The sequence below is a fragment of the Petaurus breviceps genome, unplaced genomic scaffold (genome assembly GCF_028583685.1).
Source record: "Petaurus breviceps papuanus isolate PSGF00001 unplaced genomic scaffold, PetGlider_PUasm1.0 90792, whole genome shotgun sequence".
NCBI lineage: Eukaryota > Metazoa > Chordata > Mammalia > Diprotodontia > Petauridae > Petaurus > Petaurus breviceps.
In genome coordinates, this window is record NW_027187347.1 from 6,131,998 (window position 1) to 6,138,866 (window position 6,869).

The 6,869-nt window shown below is 36.3% G+C and overlaps 1 pseudogene; it reads left to right on the forward strand.

Annotated features, from left to right (window-relative positions):
* The first annotated feature begins 5,396 nt into the window (after positions 1-5,396).
* LOC138147501 (nucleosome assembly protein 1-like 1 pseudogene) lies at positions 5,397-6,550 on the forward strand (annotated as a pseudogene).
* Positions 6,551-6,869: the final 319 nt, after the last annotated feature.

A 6,869-nucleotide genomic window follows, 5' to 3' on the forward strand; every position in this document is an offset into this window, starting at 1 on the left:
GACTTCTCCAGTGTCACACAGATAGTTAGCATCTGAAGTCAGCTTTGAACTCAGGTCTTCCTGATCCCAGACCCAGTCCTCTATCCACTGTGCCACCTGGCTGTTTTGATGGATGAAGGAACTGCATATTGAAAAGATACCTAGAGGCAATAAAATTTGGAGAGAGATTTAAAAGGTATAAAAAAGAAGGCACAAAACAGAAAGGAAAAAAAAAACTAAAGATGTGAAAAAGAATTCTCAGAATTTATTAATACAAACAATATGACTTAGAGAACATCAATATCTACTGACTGATATTCCTCCTCTCCTATCTATATAAAAATTTTAGTCACCTTTACATAAAATGAAAGAATCCTTTCTGAGGGTGTCAGTACGAAACAAGTAGGTTTTTGGTAGTGATATTCAACAATGAACCATATATTTATCATCTTTTCTTAATCAACTGAAAGATATAAAGAATCTAAAGTTTCACTGTTCTTATCAAGTGTTGATTATGTAAATGAATTTGTTTTGATGTAAAAAAAATGCAATCTTAAAGTCTATTTTCGATGACAAGTTTCCTATCTTTGTATAAAAATCACTGGAGTCCTTGAGAGACATAATGAGCAAACTCCCCTTTCCCAGCTACACACACACACACACACACACACCTGTTCAGTGACCCTCTCATCATAAATATCAGTTGAAACATAAAAAGTGACATATATGAAGATTTTTTGTTCTCCTGTAGTGAAGGTGATGCAATGCGGAGTCCAAGATGCTAGAAGATGCTTTGTATGTTGATGGTGAAGTTCTTTAGATTTGTCTGGAATTCTGATTGAACCAGACCCTGGTATTTTTCAGAGTTTCCTGGAAGAGATCTATAACCTCTCAAAAGAGTTTGGGATAATCATTCACACATGAGAAAGCAAGTGTCCAGATTCTGAAGTAAAATTACATGAATAACCTAGGGAGTCAGATGGATGGAGAAAGCATTTATTACATATTTACTTAGGTGGCTCTGTGGATTGAGCATTGGGCCTGAAGACAGGAAGACCTGAGATCAAATCTAGCCTCAGATATTTACTACATGTGTGATCTTGGGGAAATCACTTAACCTCTGTCTCCCTTGGTTTTCTCAACTAATACAGTGAGGATAATAATGGAAATTAATTCCCAGGATTGGTGTGAGACTCAAATGAGAAAATATGTGTTAAGCATTTTGTGAATCCTTAAAACACTACCATAACTATCACCACCACCGCTACTATGTTCCAGTAACCGAGCTAAACTCTGAGGATACAAATATATGGAAAGAACAAAATCCTTCCTCTACAACGAACTTATATTCAAATGTACAATCCAACACATACAGAGATGCCAGAAAGCAAGTAGAGGAAAAAGGTAATGGGGAAAATGTGGCAGATGAGGAGAAAGAGAAGTATTAGGAGAACAGGTGACAGTGGCTGGAATCCTGCTAAAATGGTGGTCCTAAGATAGAGAATTCCCAATAAGAACAAGAGGCCCCAACATGGAGGTTTTTCAGGGGGGCAAGGTGGTAGGCAAAAAGAAGGAAGAAGAATCTAGAATGAGTCGACATTCAGGGGACTCTGTGTGGAGAAGTTTTGGGGAAAACAGTCACATAAGCTAGTTAAGAATGAAGTGGTGGTAATCTGCATTGTTGGGGGAGGTGGGGAGTACATGAAATCAATGAAATCACAGATCCATTTGAGTGAGTTTCCCCAGTAGCTAGAACAGTGCTTAGCACATTACAGATGCTTGATAACTGCTTGCTTTCTTGCTTACAGCAATTCTCCTATTCTCTGCCATTGTTGAATAACAGTTGCAAATTCAATGACTGGTGATATACAAAGCACAGGATTGTGATGGGGGTTTTTTTTGCTCATTTATTACCCTTTAAAGATGAAAATAGTAGACTGGAAATAGAGAAAGATGGTATTGCTATTAGCCCTTCCAAAACTCAATCACTTTATTGGGCACTTATTCTATGGTCATCTCTTTTGTGGTACATAGTACATTCTGCCTTGAAATACAAGGTATAGATAAAAAGACAGATACAGTTATACATGTGTATGTATATCTCTGTATGTATATGTGTGCATATGCATGCATCTATATGTATTTATATATGTATGTGCATGTGTGTGCATGTGCATGTATATACATATATGTGTATGTGTGTATATACATATATATATATGATTTGTCTCTCCTCCTAGGTTATAAACTTTCTATTTCCCTTGAAGCATTTCTGTAATACTAAATCCAAATACTAATTGTTTAATGAATGTTCTAAGAGAAGTATACAGAGTCAAATTTACAATAATATGAGTCATTCCTCAATAGATAAATGATCAGAAGATAAGAACAAGTAGTTTCTGGAAAAAAATAAATCAAAGCTATATAAAATCATGTGAAAAGGCTCTAAATAATTATTGATTATAGAAATTAAAATAATTGGTAAAGGGGGAGGCTCCTTAATGGCTATCCAGAGTCTCATCTAGTCAAATCACAACAACACTCTTCCAATGAATAAGCCCCAAAGCAAAATGCTAACCATGCTAACCTCAGCATATATATACCTTTTTTAGAGCCAGAGGGTATCACAACCCACCTCACTCAATATTTAAATAAAAATTAAGAAAAGTTATGAAAGTTTTCCCATAAGCAAGCCTCCCCTAAGCAAGCTTCCCTTAATGGTCTCCATGTGAAACCTACTAATGTGTGGGGAATATCTTATATCCCATTAACATTACACCAGTGTAAAGGGATTCTGGCTCATCACTCCACCAATTACCTTTCTTAGCTATACTTGGAATCAAGAAAAATAATTTGGATCTTGTCTCAAATACTTACTAGCCATTTAACTTCAGGTAAGTCATTTGATCTCTCTCAGAATCAGTTTCTCTACCTGAAAAATGAGGTGGGAGACTGGGTAATAATAGCATCTACCTTCCATGAGTATTGTGAGAATTAAATGAGATAACATGTGTAAAGTGTTTTGCAAATTTAAAAAACCCATATAAGTAGGGATAGTACTAAACCTATGATTTTATTTGCGTAAAGAGCTTACAATAAATAAATGTTCTACCAAGAAAGACTGGTACCTTATCTGCAATTTATAATCTCACAGAAGTGCCTGGAAGATTATTGAGAGAGTAAGAGTCTCATCCAGGATCATACAAATGTGACAAAGCCACATGAACCTGGGTGGTGGTGGTGGCCAGACCAGTGCTCTACTCATTAGGCATTTTGCATACTATGTAAAGGCTCTGATTAAGGAAATGTGTACTGATATCCATTACCTCAAACATTTTCTGAGCTGCCATTATGAGAAGAATATTACACCTTTTGAGGGAAATGAACTCTCTGACCTTCAGAAACCTATAGTCCTATTGAATATGATAGTGTGGCTACCTCCCTGAAAAGGATATTCCATTGTTCATGTACTGCCTGTCAAAGATGCTAATATATGCACAGAAACCCTCACTGTACTCTGCTCTCTTCCTAAACCTCTCCCTTTTCTTGTTCTCATCTTCTGATTTGAATCCCTCAAAATAGTATCTTCATTTGATAAGTTATAATTGTTTTTTTTTTTCCTTCAGAGTCCCTTCCTTGATGGTTGGTATGGTGCATGCATCACAGGGATGACTTCATTTTTATCATCTTTGAAATTTGTCATCCTTACTCTTGCCCAGGAGCCCTGCTGTCAGGTCCCAGACAATGTGCATTGTCGTTACAGTGAAGCAGTTACATACAATAACTTTCTCAACCAGATGACTTGAATGGATGATGGGAGCTACTGAGATCCTTGGAAATGTGTCTTCACCTTTTGACCCAAATCGACAATTTGATATCTGAAAAATAATATAAAATTGGCTAGATATTATTTCCTTTTTGCTCTTTGAGATGAGAAAAGATACCATTTGGAAAGTGGGAACAAGTATGAGCCTATTAATATCTCATCACAAAAGCACTTTGAACTTTTCCCCCTCAGGTAGAGACACCAGATTGAACTTTCAAGACAGCTTTTTTTTTTAAACTTCACGGAAAAAAATTAAATTTCTTCTGCCTGCTGAGCACTATGCTAGGCACCAATAGAGATTTTTTTAAATGAATGATAGGAAGTGGCATCTATATAATGCTGTATGGTTTGAAAAGCATTTTTATACAATGTCCCAAACATTTTAGTACAATCTTAAAGCAAGCTTAAAAGTATAATAAGACTTCTGAGATATCCGGTATGCATCATCTGATTTGAACTTCTCAATGACCTGGTAAGGTAGATGCTATGGATATTATTATCCCCATTTTATAGCTGATGAAACTGATGCTTAGAGAGGTTAAATGACTTGCCTATTGTAGTGTAGCTAACAAATAGCACCAGGATTTAAAACCAGATCTTTCAATTCCAGGTCTAGAACTCTATCAAATATGCCACACCGCACACACATAAATAATCACATTACAAAATATCACATGGTGAGTGATTAAGAGGGGTGAAAATCAAGTGGTACTTTAAGTCTATAAAGAGGGGGAATATAAAATGTATTTTAATCAGATTTAATAAATTTCAGCCACCCATGGTGACTGACTTACAAAGTGAGTCTCAAATATAGTTTGCTGCCTATGAAATATGGTGATACTGATATCCCACCTCCAGAAGGCATAATTCCAGGGGCAGGACTTAGGCAGGGCTGTTAAGTTCTCTTCAAAATGTCACACTTTTCTGGGACCAAATCAACCTTTCATTTTAACTTGGAAAATTGACAACATGTTTACATGCTTTCCAGTTATATTTGTAAGCTTTTTCTAGGAGAAAACTAATCTACAACTACAAAGAACAATTTCTGCTAACCAAATACAACCATTTATATGTTGGTATAAACAAATATAACCTTTACAACCATCGTTTAAACAGACATCAGTCTGACACAGTTGAAAGAGTTTTAGGGTGCTCTCTGTGGTGCTGAACCAGCTCAATGAGAACTTCTGTACAGCTGTGGCTGCAGGGTCATATGACTGTCAGTTATCCCCTGAGCCTATTTAGGAAAATAAGTCTCTGTTCTTGTCAGTTTTAGAGGTTAGAAACTGAGTTAGATATACTGAAAGGACAGAATGACAGTACTTGTGCTAAAAATGTTTGATTTGAGAGGGAATGTAATTTTGAAGGAAAAGTGAGAAGAGAGAGTCTGAGGATAATTAAATAACAATGATGGCTTTGGGGTTTTGTTTTTTTTTTTTGGCACCATCTGCTCAGGATGCCGCCTCCTTCTTCTCCTCCTCCTCAGCCTCCCTCATCTCCTCCTGGTGCCACTGCCACTGTCCCTGCATGCACAGCTCCGGCAGCTTGGTCCCTTTAGCAGCCGAGGATCTCAAATATTTAGAGGTCTTACAATATGGAAGACATTGATAACAAAGAAACTGAACTTGACCAACAAGATATGGAAGATGTTGAAGAAGTGGAAGAAACTAGTGAAGATGCAAACAGCAAAACTCATCGATTGACTGTTCAAATGATGCAGAATCCTCAGATTCTTGCAGTTCTTCAATAAATATTGGATGGTTTAGTGGGAATATCAACTGGATATATTGAAAGCCTGCCAAAAGTAGGTAATATGTGAATGCCCTCAAAAAGCTTCAGGTGAAATTTGCATAGATAGAAACCGAGTTGTATGAGGAAGTCCATGTTCTTGAAAGAAAGTATGTTGTTCTTTACCAGTCACTCTTTGCTAAAAAAGAAGTGAAATCATCAATGCAATTTGTGAACCTACAGAGGAAGAATATGAATGGAAACCAGGTGATGATGAAGAGATTTCAGAAAAGAAAGAGAAGGCTAAGCTTGAAGAGGAGAAAAAAGATGAAGAAAACAATACCCTAAAGGAATTCCTAAATTTTGATTGACTGTTTTTAAAAATGTTGACTTGCTCAGTGAAGTGGTTCAGGAACATGATGAACCTATTTTGAAGCACTTGAAAGATAGTGAAATGAAGTTCTCAGATGCTAGCCAACCTATGAGTTTTACATTAGAATTTCACTTTGAAACCAATGAATATTTCACAAATGAGGTGTGGACAAAGACATATCATATGCAATCAGAGCCAGATGATTCTAATCCCTTCTCCTTTGATGGACCAGAAATTATGAGCTGCACAGGGTATCAGATAGATTGGAAAAAAGGGGAAATGTCATTCTGAAAACTTAGAAGAAACAGAAACACAAGGGACATGGGACCATTTGAACAGTTAAAAAAACAGCTTCCAATTATTCCTTCTTCAATTTCTTTTCTTCTCCTGAATTTGCTGAGAGTGGAGACCTGGATGATGATGCAGAAGTTATCCTTGCCCCAGACTTTGAAATTGGTCAATTTTTACATGAGTGTATAGTCCCAAGATCAGTATTATACTTCAGAGGAGAAGCTATCAAAGATGATGATGATGAAGCTGAAGAGGCTGGTGATGAGGAAGGGGAAAAAGAAGCTGATGAGGAAAATGATGCAAAATATGATCTGAAGAAGGATCCGAACCCAGCCAATTACAAGCAGCAGTGAGCAATGATTGCTGTGGTCTTGAGGATTACAGCACTGTCCCAGCCTAAACACAACTAACAGTTACCTACAGCCTCATGTTTTGTATTTTCTGGGCAGAATCAATTAAACAATTTTTGTTAAAAAAAAGGAAAAAAGAAGAAAAAACATTAACATCTAAGAATTAAAGTATTAAATATATATATATATATATATATATATATATATATATATATATGAACCAATATCAAAATATAGGTTCACCCTACACAGAATTTTAGTAGTATAATTTCTGCTGGATATGTAGAATGCAGTGAATCCTGTAACACCTGTCCATTGTTAC